This window comes from Desmodus rotundus, chromosome 6, assembly GCF_022682495.2.
Source record: "Desmodus rotundus isolate HL8 chromosome 6, HLdesRot8A.1, whole genome shotgun sequence".
Classification (NCBI taxonomy): domain Eukaryota; kingdom Metazoa; phylum Chordata; class Mammalia; order Chiroptera; family Phyllostomidae; genus Desmodus; species Desmodus rotundus.
Window position 1 is genome coordinate 145,255,513 of NC_071392.1, and position 19,401 is coordinate 145,274,913.

At 43.0% G+C, this 19,401-nt stretch overlaps 1 long non-coding RNA gene across 1 annotated transcript in view; it reads left to right on the top strand.

The window, feature by feature from the left end:
- The first annotated feature begins 10,799 nt into the window (after positions 1–10,799).
- Positions 10,800–19,401, top strand: part of LOC123478348 (uncharacterized) — a 112,805-nt gene continuing 104,203 nt past the window's right edge. The window contains exon 1 of the long non-coding RNA XR_006653525.2: positions 10,800–10,928. This is a non-coding gene — a long non-coding RNA (uncharacterized lncRNA). The remainder of the gene's footprint in view (positions 10,929–19,401) is intronic.

The window sequence follows — 19,401 nt, forward strand, 5'->3', positions numbered from 1 at the left end:
ATTATTCGGTTTTCCCAATCACATTTTACTAATTTTACAGTTGTTAAAAAAAAAAAAGAGTTCCTTGGAATGCATGCTGTTTCTGAATTCTGCTTCCAGAGTCTGCGGGGAGGGTGGCTTGAGCGCCCCAGGTACACAAGCACTGAATGGCTGCCATTGAGAAGTCAGGAAATGGGCCCCGGGGGTGGGGGCGTTTGTCATCATTTCTCAACCCCTCTCATGAGCATTTGCAGACTTGAGAAGAAAGGATTGATTTTAGACTTAACACTCTTGGGGTCCAACCTTGGCAGCAAATGAAAACCTAGTGAGAATTGATAGAAAGGAAGGTATAATGAGCCGATGTTAAACGTATACTTTGCTATCATGTAGAAAGGCCATTTGGCTTATAATGGCTTTTTTTCCCCTACTATAAATTATTTCCCAGTATTTCTAAGGATTTTTTTTCCTGCAGAAATAGAGAGGTGATTTTTATCTCCAGAGGCACTCATTCTGAACTGTTTCCTTTTTCTTTCTCCCCATAGAGTGATTTACTGTACTGGCTGCATTTTTTCCATAGTCGACTCTGTTACACTGAAATTCTTTGTCCTATGTCACAGCCACAAATCATTTATCTTGGTTATTTTGGGGTAAAGATACTTTCCAATGCAATGTAGTAATCCCGTTGCATATCTCTCCCCCCGCTGTCCTTGTCTCTCGCTGGGTCTGCGTCTCCATGAGACTCTTGGATCATCAATCAATTTTTGGCCAGTTCACGACGCCAAGCTTTGTCCAGTGTTTTCGATTGGGTTGACCAGGCTTCCGGCATTGTGTGGACACAGCGAAAGACCTCTCAACAGACAGTACTCAAGTCTTCAGTGAGAATGCGTTGATCTTAAAATCTTCACGTGGAAGCATGTGTGACAAGGGTCCCATCTGAGATGAATATTTATTAGGAGCATGTTCTCTAGGTCAGTGGTTCTAAAAATCAGTGGGTGTAAAAGGCCCCCAGAGAGCTTGTTAATCATGCAGGTTCCTAGGCCCCACCCCTAGAGTTCATGACTTCCGTCAGGGGACCGATGTCAGTCACCCGCAAACAACGCTCGGAAGTTCATACCTGACATACATGTATTAGACAGTGTTGGCTTTCAGCAGAATAGGTGGAAGACCCATTTTGACTGTGGATTTGCTCCTTCTTGATCTCTTCATGCTCTTCTTCCCTTGGTCTGCAGTCTCCTACCCCACCCCCACCCCAGTTCCACCCCACCCCAGTTCAACCCACACCCCAAGTGCTCTAGGCCCCTAGCCGGCAGTTTGCCTTTGGGGCTCGGCTGCTTGCTACAGACCTTCTCCTCATGAAAGTAGATTGTCTTGGTTTCTGTCACTCGAGAGTCCTGGTAAGAAACAGAATGGCTAATTGTAGTGAACTCAAAATTTCATTTTTAGAACCCCTAACATGTGTTAATTCAGTTAACATGTACCAAACGCCTGCTCTGTGCAAGGGGGAAGAAGGTGAAGCATGTAGCCTCTACCTTCGAGCAGAGCCTGGCTGAGAGCAGGAGTGTGCATTTTTTTTTCTTGTAAATGCCCAAATAGTAAATATTTTAGGCTTTGTGTGCCACATGGCCTCTGTTACAACGACCAAACTCTGCCAGTGGTAGTGTGAAAGCAGCCACCGACAGTATGTAAGCAAATGTGTGTGGCTGTGTCCCAGTATAACTTCATCTGTAGAAACAGGCCATCCCTAAGAGCTTGGTCGGCCCCTGGTCTAGAGGGCATGGGCAAACTAGTACATACGTTGTGAAATCGCTCGATGGGAGGCCAGGGCCAGGGCCAGGGCTAGCAGTTGGGCTCTATCTCTAGAGCCAGCTCTGATCAGTTGGTGGCGAGCACCTAGAGCACTCTGTCCATTCATTCATTCATTCATTCACTCACTCAACAAATATTGCTTATTTAGTGTCCACTCTCCACTATCTGCCAGGCGTAGTGGAGCAAACTGCTGTTATTTACTAGCTTTGTTTTCCGTGGGGAAGGAGGTGCAGCATAGGGCCGTGTGCTTGCCATTGATGAGCTATGTCTTAAGTATACACAAGTGAATGAGGAATACTCCACATGTTAAGCCCATATATTCAAGGAGCTCACAGTTTTGCCCCCAGAGAGCTTGGAGGCAACAATTAAAGGAGGTACTATTACACCCCTTTTATACATGTTAAAGAATATACTGAAGCTAGTTATAGATGTTAAAGGGTATACTCAGCTAGTGAGCTAACAGAATTTTAGCTCATGTCTCCTGCTCCAAAAGCCAAGGCCTTTCTGCTATATCCAAACTGCTTTTAATAATAATGACTCGTAGTGCAGAGTTCTTGGTTTGAACTGTAGTGCAAACCGGAGGGCCATGACCTTTAAAAAGTGACTTGCCAAAATTCCAGTCTCTTTCCTTCTGCCATGCCTAGGCTAGGTCTAGGAGCATTGGAGCAGGTCATGACAAGCTCGTTCTCAAGGGGTGTGAGAAGCAGGGTTGTTGGCTCTTGCCATTTGTGAGTGAGTGAGTGAGTGAGTGAGTGTGTAACTCTGTTGAAGCCAGGACCACATAGTCCACTCTCAGAGTGGTGTTGCAATAATAAAACTTAGTTACAAGAACAAAAATGTCAACCCAAAACAACTAAATTTTTATTTAAATTGCCCAAACATTAAGAAAGGAATACATATGCTTCAAAAGCTCTTAAAAATCCCCCTTTTCTCTAATTATTTACTTCTCTCATACCTTGTGCTTTCCCCTTTTCAGCAATTTCATAAAATTCGCAGAAAACATCTACCTCCATTTCTAGCTTTTGTGCCCTTTGTCCATCTACTTTTCTCCACATCTCTCACAAAATCTAAAGAGCTAGTCTGGTGACGGGGGAGCCTGTCTCAAAGATCTGGGGAGTGGAATGAACCAGGTGAGCAAAGCCAGACTCATTTGGGAGCAAGGGGGCTAGAAAACCATGGAAATACTACACATCTGCGTACCTGTACACACACACACACACACACACACACACACACACCTACACACCTTCCTGTCATCCATATCTTCACGCTCTCTGCTGCTCTCTGTGTCTCTGTCTCTCTCTGTCTCTGTCTCTGGGGAGTACACAGCTGAGAATGAAAGGAGCCTTAATGGTGTCTTACTCAAATCCTGCATTAGTTCTGAATTTCTGCTTGTGTAAGCTGGTGAAGTTCCTTATTGTTGAAGCCGTTTTGAGTCAGATGTGTGTTACTTGCAGCTGAGAAGATGCCCACTCTGCTAAGGTATAGTCCAACCTCAGGCCTGGTTTGCTGCTTTTCTCACCCATTTTCTCTAGCTCCCTCTTTGCAACGCCCCCGGGGTTGTCCCTTTCTTTTTCTCTCTGAAGTCTCTTCTTTTCTGGACTTGCTTTCTTCCTGTTTTTAGAAGCTGCCTTCATCTGAGAAAAAAAAATGTGATAGGCAGATTCAATGAACATTTCTATGACTTGGCATGAAATGTCTTCCCGCACATACTTTAATATGGCTGGGTTGTTTTTACCGGGCGGGTCTGCAGAAAGCCTTTTTGAGCACCTAGGAAAGGTTGTCTTCCCCGCAGCCACTCTGTTCAGTCACTTTTTCTTTTCGTCATCGCTCTCATCATTAACACATTCAGCACACCCTCTCCTGCGCACCTGACCGCGTTCAAAGAGAACTGTCTTGTTCACCCTGTCTCCTGGAATATAGTACTTGCTCAATACGTGTTTGTTGGAAAATGAATGATACTAATTTAATATGTTCAATTTCTTGGGGTTGCTTGCAGTTTTATAGGTAATAATGCCGTGATTCAAAGGAATTCCTCATAGTGAAATATTAGGCCGCAGTATCAGGACTGTTGTGGAGAAGATGCTTTTGGGATTGGGAGCTTCTTGGTACTTAATCAAATACCTTCTTGCCCTTAATCAAATAGGCAGGTAGTGAAGGATCTTGTTAGTGGTATACTATGAGCGTTAGTGCTATCCCTCCACAAGTCCCGAGAGTTTTAGGACCTCCGCAGCGGTATGCAGCTCTGTCCTGTGTGCACCGTCCCTGGGAGGAGGGGCCACAGCTGTCATCAGATACTCAGTGAGGTCCCTGACCCTTCAGATTTCAAGAACTCCAGCTTCCCAGAGCCGTTGCACCTATATCCATGATGTTTCATTCACACTGTGCAGGAGTCAACCTCCCTGGGTGTTTGGAAGAGTTAGGACAATGGTACCTGGAGGGGTGGGAGGAGAGGTCCTTTTCCCTCTTTTTCTGCTTTTGCGAGTACTCATGCTACTTGCATTTCAGTTTTATCCAAAGGAAAATCTTTTAGAAAGTCATACTGACATATGTTTGTCAGCGAATAAAACCTGGTCATGCTGCAAGTATAAAGTGAAATTCTCCCAACCCCATACTTCAGAGATTACGCCTACTACTTTGGCGTATACACTTTCCAACACTGGCTGAAAGTATTAATAAACTTGTATTGCTCCTAATTTTTATAATGGAAAATAATTGAAATGGGTAAGGGAGAAAATGCCTATTAAGCAACTGAATGAAAGAATGCTTATTTATTTTTTAAAATTTAAAAATTATTTTATTTTTCAATTACAGTTGCATTCAGCACTATCTTGTGTTAGTTTCAGCTGTACAGCACAGCACTAGGCATCGGTCTAGGCTACAGAGTGCTCCCTCCGATGGCCAGGTGCCCGCCTGGCACCCCGGATCGTTCTCACCGTACTGTCGACTCTGCGCCCTACGCTGTACCCCACATCCCTGTCACCGTTTTGTCACTGCCAATTTGTGCTTCTCAGTCCCATCAATGGAATGAAAGAGTGCTTATTTTTGTGGTTACTTCTGTTTTCCAATTCCAAGTGCAGTCAGGTAGGACCATGGCAACTTCAAGAACAGGAAACATTTATTGAGTGCTCACTGGCAGTGTGCTAAGTGTTCTACACACCTAATTTTAAGCTTCACAAGAACCCTGTGATTGTTCTAATGTTTTTTTAACAGAGCAGGAAACCAAGGTGCAGAGAAATGAATGAACTTGTTGATAGGTGGCACATCCAAGACTTGCTGGCCTCAAAACCCACGCCCTTACTTTCTCACCCCACCCTGTCAGGGCACCAAAACCACACGGGAGGAGAAGAAGACAGTATTTGCCCCTCCCTGGGCTCTTTCCTGGTGTAAGGTCATGGAGTGTAGTCCTCTTAACCTCTGCCTTGTCCCCATTCCCTGTCACTTGAGGAAGGAATGAATTGGACTCCATGTAAATTTTATTAATCCTCAAAATGGTGGTCCAGAAAAACTCAGGAGGGGGTACAAAAATTGAACTGTGCATCACTGAAATTCTCATATCAAATTACTTTTAAAATAACTATGTTAATGCCTCCCAAGGCACAGGGGCTTTCTGAGCAGGAGTGGGACCTGCAGCGAATTCAGGGAGAGGGAAGTTAATGATGTGACAGGGTAGCCAGTGGAAGCTGGGACTTCTCCTCTGTTACTAATGACAGCAGTGATGATGGCAAATGAGGTATGTTTGATGGGTTTCAGCAAAGACTTGGTTACAAGGTGAACACGAAGGAAGACACCCCTTCCCTAATGGACAGTGGTGTGTGGTGACCACGGACTACACTGCTGGTTTGAGTAGAGGGAGATGGCTCCCCTCTTTGAGGAAGGCTGGTGAGCAGGCCGGTTCAAGGTTGTGAATTTTACAGATGAGGGGCACTGTTTTAACATGCCACTCTCCATAGTTAAAGCCTATGGGGTTTAAGTATCATGAATGTGAGAATTTCATACATGTAGGACCCTTGGAAAGTATCTTGTCCAGGTCCTTCATTTACAGAGAAGTAATCTGAGGCCAACAGGGAGAAATTACTTGCCCCGGCTCACATGGTTGCAGGGGCAGGACTCCAAACTTCCACACCTCTGCTGACCACGCACCTTTCCTCTACACGCGGTGACCTCCCTAGGACTTTGACTATGAATTTCCTTAGGTCAGTGTTTCAGCAAAACACTGTGCCTTGTTCAGTGTTTCCTTCCAGCCTTCCACTGTCCTTGACCTGTTTTATTACTCTGTGTGTAGATTGTAAACTCTGTATATAGATAATAGTAAAGCAAAATAGTTCTTGTTTCTTGATGTAGAAATTAATTCTGTCCAGTGAAAGGACAACCCGTCTTCTGGCGCCAAAGTCAAATTTGTGTCTATTTTTATATTTAATATTCTTTCGAAGAATATAAGTTTGTGCTTCTTCTACTTCTTTTTTGAACCAGTTATATCATTTGCCTGGTTTTCTCATTTAAGTAATGAATGAGTTAAATCATAAAATCTTTAACATGTGTTATTGTATATGAGCATGAGTCATGATTTCACTTTTTTTTTTTTGGTGGGAATTACCTCTTAACATCACCATCTTCATTTTTTGGGACATAGCCAAGAACCATCTTTTACTTAATATATTTCTCGAAATCGATTCATTTAAAAAATACACTATTTTAGAAGGACATTTAGCATCCATGCTATAAATGAAACCATTTGCCATAAATACAAATTAAATATGAAAATTAATACAATGAAAATAAAACAACGGTATTGAGTTCTGGTTAGAAGCTGGTTTGTGGAGGACTCTGAACCCAAGGCCGGCTTTATCACTGTTGTCAGGGGATACTAGGAGTTAAGGCCACACTCACAGCAGAGCATGTCTTTCTCCTGGAAGGGAAGTGGAGATCAAATCCGCTTCCTTGCAATGGGAGTCAATGTTATTTCATGTCATGATCACGCACCACCTAAAAGCATCTCATGTGCACAGGCAGGGGTGCGTGTCCACAGTCTAGGAATCACTTTTTTAGATAATTAGCTTTTTGCTAATCTTATTTAAAATGGAGACAAACAATGCTTGGATTATGCACAATAGCACATGATAAAAACAGTGTTTATAGTTAAGGACTAGAATGCATTTTATAGTAGCATCCTCTCATCTAAAACCTTAGCTAGCGAGAATATATCCATAAAATTGAAAATGGAAAAGGGCTCCGAGTTGCTATGGCAAAGGCCTGTTATTATATTCTGTAGGACTAGCTACTTTCATGCCTTCACCTAGCTGTAATAAATGTAAAATAAAGGTGGATTAAAAGCAGCTTCCATTGACATCAGGGTGACAGCCAAAGTCAAAGGGAAGAGTCCTGTAAAAGCAGAGTGGTCTGGACCAGTGAGTGTAGGAGCGGACAGCACTACACACAGCAATCAATCCCGGAGACTCTGCCAGTGTCCTGCAGTCACTGCGGAGGACTCCCAGATCTTCAGTTGCCGTTAAGAGCTTTTGTCAGTTCCTGCTCCGAATAATCCCTCACCTGGAGACATCCGCCTTCTGGGTACCCCATAGATGTCTAAACCACGGCAGTCCAGAAACCAACTGTTTATCCTCTATCTCAGTTGGGTTCTTCCTCTTCAGTTCCTGAGCTCAGCGAATGGCATATCTGTCCTTCCAGCTGACCAAGCCAGGAAATTGAGGTCATTTTCAATTGATAACAGGTCTGTTAGAGTACATTAGTTAAAAGTTTCAAGTATACCAGCTTCTTTCTATTCCTATTACCATTATCTTCTCTTATCTACACATCTTCAGCATCTTCCTAATTGGTCTCTCTATCTTTAGGTTCCCTTTCTATCTTAACTATATTCTACTTAGTCCTGTGAATACATTTTATAAAGTGGAAATCTGCCTAAAAGTGTAATGTTGCCACCTATTGCACTTGCACTGGAATCTGGACCACTTATGGAAGTCTATGTAACCCTTCACCGTCTGGCCCTGCTTCTGCACTGGCCTTTACTTATTGACAATCCCTCTCCCAAACACCATACGCCATCCACCAGCATCTGCACCCATATACTCCTCTGTCTTGGGCCTGTTAAAATAAAACATTACTCATGTTTCTATCTAAAACTAAGTCCTTCACTTGTGCCCTGGACGCCATCCCTTCCTGCCTGCCCAGGGGCACTATTTTTGCAATCCTTCCTCTCTTCTCCAGCCCCAGACTCTTTCTCCTTAATGGATTGTTCCCATCAGCATCTAAACATGCTGTTACTTTTCACATCTTAAAGAAATTTTCTCTCGATTTTGTCTTGCATGCTACTCGTGACCCTGTTTCTTTGCTCGCTTGTGTTGCCTTCATCTTCTCTCCTTCGTTTTTCTTGTAAACCCCAGTCAGGCTTTGTTTCCATCTCTCTCCATCAAAATTGTTTTGGGTAGGGTTTCCAAGCAGCCTTCATGTTGCCTAATTTAGTGGTCATTTTCAGAACTCATGGTATGTGACCTATCAGAAGCTTTTGAGACAGCTGGACACTTCCTCGTTCTTGATACACTTTCTTCCCTTGGCTTCCAGAACATCATACACTTGCTTGGTTCTCCTCCCACCTCACTGGCTGCTCCTTTTAAATCTCATTTCCTGGTCTCTCCTCTTCTTGACCTCTGTGTGTTGGAGTGCCCCAGGGTTCTGTCTTTAATATTCTTTTTCTTCTATCTACATTCACTCCCTGTTGAGATGGTCTTAGTTGTCTGGCTTTAAATACCACCTGTATGCTTTCAAATTTATATCTTCAGCCAAACTTGCCCTCCTGAACCTCAGACTCATACGTTTGTTAGCCTGCTAGGCAGCTTCATTTGGATATCTGATAGACATCGCAGACTCAACATGCCCCAATGGAATTCCTCATATTTCCGCTTCCCCCAAACCTGCTTCATTCACAGTCCCCGCCTTCTCAGATGATAGCATCTCCATCTTTCCATGTGCTCATGTCCAGAGCTTGGAGACATGCCCGAATACTTTGGCTCTCACATTGCACAGCCAATCTGTCAGGAAATACTACAGAGTTGGCCTTCAGAATTCCACCACTTCTCACCTCCTCCATTGCTACCACTCTAGTCACGGTCATCTTCAGCTTGGATTATAGCAATAACCTCCCAACGGGGTCCGTTCTCGTTGGGGCCTTTGCAGCGTGCTGTTCCCTTGGCTTGGGATGCCTGTTCTTCAGATATCTCCATGGCAGTGTCGCAGTGTCCTTTATCTCCTTGATGTCTTTTTTGCTCAGACGTCACCTTCTCAGTGTGGCTCACCCGGCCCACACTAGTGAAAACTGTAACATCTTCCCCTCCTTAATCCACAGGTGGCACTCCCTGTCCCCTTTATTTGACTCTGTACTTTTTAAGTGCTTAGCGCCTTCTTACATATTAGACATGAACTCATCTGTTATATTTATTTTTATTCTTAGTCTTCCCCAATTAGGGGAATTGCCCATAATGGGGCCCTGTGCTGGACATTCATGCCCTTGTGCCCACCCTGATTCACAGAGAGGATGCCATGCTCAGGTGGACAATGAATAGTGGGCTTGCGCTTGGGTTCCCCTTACCTTCCAGACCATCGTCCCAGGATACTGGGGTTGCCAGATCCCTGAAAGTGGGTCACGATGGTCAGGCATGTTCTGAGGAATCAATGTTCTGAGTGCTGTTTGTCTCCTGCTTCACTGAGTGGCCTTGGACAAATCCCTTGACTTCTCAGGTCTTGTTTTCCCAGCTTAAGAGTTCTCTTCTTTAGGTATGTGCCTGTGAATTCTGCAAACCTGAACTTTCCTTCAGTTCTGATGTTGATAATCAAATTAAAGAAATATAGCATATCAAGAATTCTATATAACATAGTGGATACAAGTATCAGCTGCTTGGGTTCTGTCTGACCTTGGCACTAGCACTTATACGTTGTATGACATTGAACTTCATCCCTTCTGTCCTCTTATCTGTAAAATAGGCACAACTATACTTACTGCTAAAGCTAGGTCACCTTCTTTTGGTGAATGGGGGTTGGGAGTGGAAGGATATGGGTGGAGACACGGAGGGAAGAACCTAAGGAAGGACCCAGTGCTCACCAGAAGGGTCTGTGTCTGTGGGCAGGCAAGGAGCGCACCACCGTCCTTGACGGAAAGAGTTAGTTTGGGATCGACTGATGGGCAGATCCTGCTCACTAAATGCTGCTTGGATAAATAAATGAACGACTCTATCTGGAAAATAACACTGCACCTGAAGCCTCGGACCCTGTGAAGTTGAGTTAGATGTCTAAGTAGGAGAGCAATCTGGATTTATATGGCCCTTTCTCTCTAAGTGTATCAAAGTACATACAGCCCGTTCTGGTTTTTATGTGTGTGGTTAGCTATGGCAGGTTTTTAATCTCCTGTTTTTAATGTCAGTATGATTTTGGGCTACCCCTCTTTGTTCTCAGGTTGGGAGGAGGGGTGAAGGCACAGAACGGTAATGCCAACTCATTTTAGTAGCAGCTTAGAAATAATGGTGAAGATAAAACAGGGTTTGAAAATGTACACTGAGTGTTCCCACGCAGAATGAAAATGAGTTTTATATTATCTGTCTATCTATCTGTCTATCTGTGTATCTATCTATATTCTTTTACATTGTTTAAATATCATTTTCCTTTCCATAGTGTGAATAATTACTGTGGGGAAGTGGAAAGAACATGGACATTTAGAATTAGACACATCTAGGTTTGGACCTAAGTTCCTCTACTTCATAGCTGTATGCCCTTAGCAAGTCCACTAACTTCCCTGCACATCAGTTTCCTTATTTTTAAATATAGATGTGAAGGACTCAACTTCATATATTTAAGCTCTAACCCTTAATATGATGGTATTTCAAGACAGGGCCTCTAAGGATATAATTAAGGTTAAGTGAGGTCATAAGGGCGGGGACCTTGTCCAATAGGACTGGCATCCTCATAAGAAGAGGAAGAGAGACTGTGATGTGCATGCAGAGGGGAAAGGCCACGCGAGGAGTTTAACATTTGTCATGTATAATTGCAGAGGGCAGGCGTCTGCAACCAAGGAGAGAGACATCATCAGATACCAACGCTGATGTCACCTTGCTGTTGAACTTCGAGCCTCCAGAACTGTAAGAAAATAATTTCTGTTGTTTAAGCCACCAAATCTGTTGTATTCTCTCATGAAAGCCTGGCCAAACTAATGTGCTAGGGAACAATGCTGCCTACTCCTGCTGATGTTGATTGTGATGGGTCAGAATAACACCGTAAGGGGTAAGAGCGAAGCCTCTGAAGCCAGACTTAGCTGGGCTCGCCCTTGCTCTGCCACTTACAGACTCCACAGTTAGAGTTTTAACCTATCTGAGCGTCACTTTCCTTATCCATAAAATAAGCATCATGATAGAACACTTATCTCAGAGTGATGTCAGAAAACATCATTAAATGAGTTATTTTGTGTGAAAGATTACACTTTGTATATGCCACAGAGCAGGATATATGCTTCATAATATACAAGTATTTAAACATCACACCTGTGCTACTTACTTTGTCGTTTTTGTGATGATGGAGTGAGACATTGCATGTGAGGTGCTATGTAAAATTAAGTAGTTTGTTATAATCAAGACATGACAATTTTAGACCTGTTGTAAGCATTATTTGCTTAACAAATACTTAATGTTTTTATTATATGCAAACTTTCTGTGATAGTTTTTATTCTATGGCATTTATCTTTGCTTCTTAGCTAAGCCCAAATGTTTTTGAATAGTTGGGGATCCGTGTTGTTGGTTGGAGCTACAGCAATCTTAGAACCATATCCTTTGATTGGCTTCCAGTAGGCAAAACGGTAAAACTGCATTATACTGCTCTTTGTGACCCAAAGCTGGAAAGGCGGGTTGTTAATGAAGCAAAATCATTATTTCTAGGTAGAGAATTCACCAGGAATAAAAATTAATAACAGAAGGGAGTTCAGCTCCACAAGCCCTATGTAGCATCATGCATGTAAGCTTCTAATTGCTTGATGCTTTTCAATCATGCCTGGGTTTATTTTAAAAATTTCAAAAAATATAGGTCTTGATTTTTTAAATTATTCTTAGGAATTTTACGTTTTTCTAGGTAAATGAGATATTTCTTCAATATGAACATTTCCAATATATTTTAGCTGGCACATAAGAAAGCTGTTAGTTTTTGTTTATTCATCTTGTATCTTACCCCTCATTGAACTCCCTTAATAGTTTAAGTAGTTTTTCGGTTGATTTTCTTGGATTTTCTAGGAAGATAATCATGATTGAAAATAATAGTAGTTTTCTCTTTTCCTTTCCAATATCTACTCAGAATCTGTTTCCTGTCCTACTGCATTGGCTAAGACCTCCAGAACAAATCTCAATGGTAGCAGTGATAGTGGCATCTTTGCTTGTTCCTAATTTCAATAGAGTTATCCTTAGTATTTCACCATTATGTATGTTTTCTGTTGGTGTCTGATATATATTTTAAATAATTAAGAAAGTTTCCTTTAATTCCTACCATAGTAAGTATTCATAGTTTGATTTAGTTGTTCCCTTTAGTAGAAGTCACCATTCTTGTTTATTTAGACTGGGGCCATATTTTTATTCTACTTTGGGCTCGTAACCCCAAGCCTAAGAGGGAGAAGCTGGAAAGTTTGGGTGAATCCTAAGCAACTGCCTTGCCTCAGCATATAGATTCTCTGGGTTAGGCCAACTACAGGAACTTGAACTGAGCTGGTTAAGTGAATTATTGAAAAAAAAATACTAATTTTTTTGAACTGTCAAGCCAAACTCAAATGTTATTTTTTAATCAAGTGACAAGTCAAAGAAAAGGTCATTTTTCTCTTTTTAAAACTCCCTAGGAAATTAACTGAAGCAGCAGCAATGCTATATAGTTTGGAATACTGTTGAAATGGAACAAAAGGAGACTTCAAATGCCTCTAAATTCAATCTGCCAGGGACAAATGCTTTCTCCATGCAAAGTCCCTGGTAACAGGAGGCATAATGCTTGGGGGCTGGGGTTGGGGTTGGGACGGCCCAATAAATATTGAATCAATGCATGGACGCTTGGATGGATGGCCTGGAGGCCCACAGTGGGAGAACTCCATTATTGCCTTTGCTATAGAAGTGGTTGCCAGGTTTTTTGAGTATGACTATAACCTGCTCTCTTTCTTTTTCAATATTCCTCAATTTATGATCCCCCCACCCCTGCCTTTAACCATAATTGTAACCATGCTGGATACACTTTTGGGTTTCATACCCATTGTCATTAATTCGGAACGCCAAATGTTGAGGTCAATTGGTCTAACAGATGAAGTATGACCCTTTTGAAAATTTTATTTCAAGCTCTATCCATGGTCTGGTTTCATTCTTATATCTCACTCTTTCCCTGAGGTAAGAACACACTTTGTACTTCCTGCTCCTTTGCCTTTGCCCAAGTCGTTTTGCTCTAAAAAGCTCCGTGCTTTCTCAACTATATAATGCTAGCTGTCATTCCAGACCCACTTTAAATCTCACCTTCTCCAGAAATCCTTCTCTTACCGCTCTATTCCTCTCTCCTTCGAGGGAGTCCCCCTCAGTGTCTACTCCCTATACTCTTACTGGGTGGATAGCATTCATAGCGTTGAATTTAGCTCTATCACAGGCTGCTTTCTCTGAGAAGCACACTTTGAGATGTAATCGAGTGGGATAGGATGTCTATTAGGAAGTGCCCTTTGGGCCAACATCTGTGGATTAGAGAAAAGTGAAGGAATGGGCAGAGGGGAAAATTGACCTGGCTTGCAGACTTTGGTAGGATTCCACTGGTGAGGTGAGCTATGCCTGGTCAGAGTTGTGTGGCATTAACTGAAATGGACAGGCTTTTATGTCCCCACAGCGATCAGTCATTGAGTGTGGCCACCTGGGGAGGGAGTTACCTTGGACGAGGCAGCTCTTTGCGGTTAATGTGATCCCCCGGGCGGCAGACAACTAAAGGTTCTCTGCAGACAGCACTCCCAGCAAGTGGACCGATTCTTTCTTGAGAGGCAATTTGTACCCAGCACAAGCTTCCTGAGGTCCAGACCATTTCTTATTTACCTATGAAGGTCCCCTAGTGCCTAGCCCTGTGTGTGACACATAACCAGGGCTCATTATATCAGCAGACGTTAAACGAATTGCCAGTTGTTTTTGGTATAGATCCTTATTTCTGACCATATAATGAGTTCTTTGAGGTCAAGAACATTTGCTCCTCCAGAACTTTATACTAGGCTTTTTACATAATAGGGCTGATTGATTTGGCTGCCCCTTAGAGATAATGCGCTGGTGTGCGTTTCATCATCGGGTATGCGTCTGTTTATGGTTGACTCTACAGTCATACTCTGGTTAACAATGGGGATGATACGGTCTGGGAAATGCATTGTTAGATGCTTTGGCATTGTACAAACACCATAGAGTATACTTACATAAACCCAGATGGTATAGCTTACTATACACTTAGGCTACAGGGCATACCACTGTCCTGCATGTGGTCTGTTGTTGACTGAAATGCCCTCATGCGATGCATGACTACATATGTGCAGGTACCTGTGTCATTGTCAGTGTGTGTGTATTGTGGTTGGTGTTGGGTGTGATTGAGGGAGGGGGGCTATGCATATGATACAGCTGAAGGTTTATGTTTCTGTAGCTGGTTGTGTATGCTGCGTTTTTGTGGTGCCTGTCTTAGTTGGCGCCTGTCTTATTATGACTCGGTTACACCTATGTTGTGATTAGTAGTGTATGTGAGTCATGGATGGCGTGGGTGTTTGTAGTGGTTGGACTTGGTCATGATGATTAGGATTTGAGGGGGGTGACATTTGTGTGTGTGTATGTTGTAAGGTGTGAGTGTCCATGTGAGTGTGCATTTTCATGCTTGGGTATGAGCATGTGGTGGCCAGAGTGAACCAGCCCTGGCTGGGTGTGGTACACGGTGGTTGTGGTTGGCTGTGTCTGCAAGCCCAGATTCAAAGCTGTAGGCCCCTCTCCTCTGGCCCTTTGAAGGCTGAGCAGGCCCTGTCCCTAGCCCAAGCAGCGTGAAGCCCCTCCACTTTCAACAGACAGCAGTATCAGCCATAATTAAAGCTAATTATTCCATGGTGCTCTGCAATGAGCGGGGAGGCAGCAGGGCTGTTTTTCTTCATAAAAACTTATGAGGAGCGCTGAGCAGATTAACAGCTTTAATGACAAAAATTACCGCTTACAACACTGACTTCAAATCAAAGAACAATATCCGCAGACAGATATTTTCATGGTTTTCATAACAATTCATTATAGGTGGCACCAAGGGATTACATTTTTATTTCCCCTGTGTCGTCTTTTTCAGACTCAGGTTCATTTCTCTTAATGAGGCAGCGGAAGATAAAGGGCAGAGACAGCCTGTATGGTGGCTGCCGTGTGAGAGGCATTTAGGGTCACAGAGCCGTCAGAGCTGGGAGGGGAGGGGCTGAGGAGAGAGAGTGATGGGCGCAAGAGGCTTCCTGCCATAATGAACCAAAATTAAGACATAAATTCTCCCACCTTTGTTCTGACAGCCCCAACTCGGGGATTCAGCTTTTTAATGAGGAATGGATCAGAAGCAAAAATTATTAGCTAATTAATTGTACAGAGAACAAAAAAACCCCAACTTGCAGGAAAGGATTGGGAATGGGAGCTGTCCCATCACAGCAGCTACCCTTCAGAAGCAGGACGGCGGGGAGTTCCCACGTCTGCGCAGTGGCGTGGGGGAAGTCGGGATGGGCGTGTGTGGAGCTGGTTCCTGCTTGCCAGGCCCGGCTTGGTTAGGATGGGATGTGGTGGAGAGCCAGAGAGCTTACTGGGAGGAGCCTCCCATAGTCCTGCTTGCTGCCTTCCTTTAGACTCTTCACAAAGTGGCATCCTGGTTAGGGCAAGTACAGCAGAACCATTTGAAGAGTCTAGCATGGTGTTCCTCACCGTGTGTCCTCTGACCCCTGACCATAGGATCGATCGGTGGCACCCAAATGTAAGTGTTCATAGGAATCACCTAGGGAGCCTGCAAAAATACAGCCTCCTGAGTGTTATTCACCAGGTCTGTGCCCAGGAATCTGTATGTAAAACAAGCATGCCAGGTGATTTTTCTGCTCACTAAAGGTTAAGAGCCACTGGTCTGTGCTCAGCATTCTCTTCCCCTCCTCCTCAGATTATTCTGCACGTGACTTTGGACTGCTTACTTCTCTATTCTGTGTCTTAGTTTCCTTGTCAATGTACCGAGGACGATAATAACAGTTGAGAAATTACTTCGCGATGAATGCCTCATTTGCTTTCACTGCTTGTAAAACCCAAATTAAATCTCAAAGTCCTGGCATTCTCTACAGTCCTTTCAGATTTCTATCAGGTAACAGGTTTTTAAATAAAATAATTAAAATAGAAAAATATATTGCTTGTCACCTGCTTTCCTTTTGAGTTTGGTTTTCACTTTCTTTGTTGCTATTTTTCTGGGCATTGGTAGGGTAGAGATCTCAAAAAAAAATTACATTGTGAGGCTCCAGACATAGAGATAACAAAATGATTGTGGCAGGAATATGAGCAAAGGCAGATGGGTCTGTTGTGCATTTAGTGTGCAGCAGACGACATCTGAGTGTCTCGATTAGAATTTGTCGTACTACACATCTCCTCCTATCAATTTCAACAGGTCAAGGAACATTAACACGGCAACTATCTGCGAGGGACTAATGCAACTGCATGTGATTATCTTTGTATATTAGGCAATAAAGGAATCCTGCATCACAGGATTCTGATTGCAGCTGTGTGCTGGACATTGTACTAAGTATTGATATTATGACAGATAAGGCACATTCCTAGGAAACAGGTAGAGGATCAGATAATTATAGCATCATGTGGTCCTACACACTGGGTACCAAGGAGGTATAGGGTAAGGACACATTACTCTTGGCAGGAGGCAGAGAGAGGCCATGTGGAGGGTTTGGGAAGCATCGGAAGGCAATGAAGGTTTACCCTTATTGGCAGGGACAATACTTGGCACAGTAGTCAAATGAGTAAAAACTAAATCTGCACATCCTCCACTTGCAGTTTCAATAATTCTCTCTCCACACCAGTGTCTCCTGGCCCCAGGGGAACCCAGCGATGGAGACACCCGGGATTCCTCCGAGGCTCGCACCACCAGAACACGCCCTCCTCAGCACTCCGGGAACATTTCCAACCACCAGCACCTCACTGTGCTGCGCTCTAATCTCTTGTCTTTCCAGTGTGATGCATTGGAACAACTTTAACGTTCCTCCCTCTTTCTTTTGCCTGTGACATTAACAGTCACGGAGACTCATTGCTTCTGTCTCTTTCTTCCTCTTGAATTTTCCATCTCCCTACATTAGATTCTCATAATCTCTTACGCAGATTCTTAATAACCACCTTTAATGTAGTCATTTTTCCTCTAATTTTTCTGCCCCTTGGAACATCCTCTACATGGCCACATATAATATTATTTAAGTTAGAAATATGAAGAGTTACCTTTGTTCTTATGTTTGTTGAATAAATGCAATCACTTCCATGTGGCCTCAGAAGCCCAGCTGCATATTTTGACCCAGTTCCAGTTTTTCCAGGGTCATCTTCTTCTGCTGGGTTCTGGCTTCAACCACGAGAAAGGTTCCAGTGTCACCTCCAGTGAGCCATTTGTCACCGTGGAGCACACAGTACATGTCCGTGGTCCCATGCTTCGTGACGTGATTCCCTCCACCTGGAATGCCTCTCAGAGACATTTTTACCCAGGCTCTTCCTGGAGGGTTAGAAATGAGGCTGTGTAATTGAAGTGATTGGCTCATTGAAACAATAAGTAGTAGATCTTCTATCATGAGCCCAGATGAAGGGAAGTTCATAGGGCTTGGTCTAGCCCCTTGGTCTTAACAATTCAACAGTCAAGCAATGTTCCACTACTTTATTCCAACCATGTTCCTCCTTGGAATAATATGTTGAGGAGTTTTGAATATTTGTAGTTGATTTCATAAAGTATTTAATTCCTTCTGAGCTTCTTTCATGATGCTGTTGGAGTTTGGTGGGTTTTTAAAAATTTAAGTGCTCAACTTTATTTTTCACCTGTTATAAATTATAATGATAAATATTTATTGAGTGTGCTTATAACATCCCAGGTATAGTTCTAAATTACTTATATGAAACTAGCTCATGAAACCTCACAGCAGTCCTATGAGATAGGTTCTATTACTATCACTATTTTAAAGGTGAGGGTATTGGAGCGACAGAGAGGTGTAATAACCTGTCTAGGAAGTAGTGACCCTCTGGCTCCTGAACCTGCATGCGTATTTACTGGGCCAGGACTTACGTGCAAGTGGATACAGAAGTATCCAGTGGAGGGTAGGCATCCAAATTCTGTTGTCTTAGCCACTCCTTCCCAATCCCAGTGAGATTTCCAAAAGATATGTGCCCACAGGGCCAGATAAAGGGACATTTTATAACCAGTTTGGGCGCAGCCACGTACCTTGATGTAGGGCCCCTAGGCCACATGGAGGACATCCCTTTCCTAAATCAGAAGGAGACGGAGGCTTGGAATCTAAGCTAGCCAGGTGGCCCCCTTTGCCCCTTGTTCTGAGCCCTTGACTCACGTAACTATCACCTCCTGGTGAGCAGAGTTCAGTCGTGGGAGGAATAGGTCAGATAGCAAAAATAGTGAGAACAGGCATTAGTCTTGCTGCCTAGAGCAGAGCTGATTGAGGCCAGCTGGAGACGGGGCCGTCCAGAGAGCATTGGTGTGCAGCCCAGCGAAGGTTCTTCTTCTTCCTAAACGCCGTGCACCTCACACCCACCTTCGGTGTTGCAGTAGATCGCAGACCAGAGAACGATGCTGGGCTTGTCAGAGGGCTTCACAGTTATTTATTTATTTTTAAATTACATTTATTGGGCCAACATTGCTTAATAACATATAAGTTTAGGTCTACAACTTGATAACAGACATCTGTACACTCCATTGTGTGCTCACCACCAGAGGTCTAGTCTCCCTCTGTGACCTTTCATTTGACCCCCTTACCCTCTTCACCCTCCTCCAACCCCCTGCTTCTCTAGTAACTGATATTCTGTCATCTGGTTGTTGTTTGCTCGTATGTGTGTTTTGTTTGTTCTTGTTGCTTTTTGTTTTGTCTTCCACATATGAGTGAAATCATGTGGCTCTTGTCCTTTTCCGTCTGACTTTCAATAAATTCTTGTAGAAGTGATTGAAATGTTCTATGGGTAGAAGGTGGCAGCAAAGGCTTTATTCATAATGTTCATTGAAGCCATTCACATTTTACTGAATAGTCTAAGTATTTATAATTAGGTAATATTTACAGAAATTATGGTTTATTCATAGAGTGGAATGTTTTGCACTCATTAAAATGTTTTTTTTTACTTCTTACAAAAACTTCAGTGAAATAACAATTTTTGACGATGTGATATTAAATGAAAAAGCAGGATGCAAGATTATTATATAATGTGGTCTCAGCTATGTAAAAATAGGCATTAATAGTCATTAAGGAAGAATAAAGATTAGCTATACTTCCTTCTCCAGCATATATTGTTAAATAGTAAAGCAAGGAGCAACATAGAGTCTATAGAATGATATCATTTTATGTAA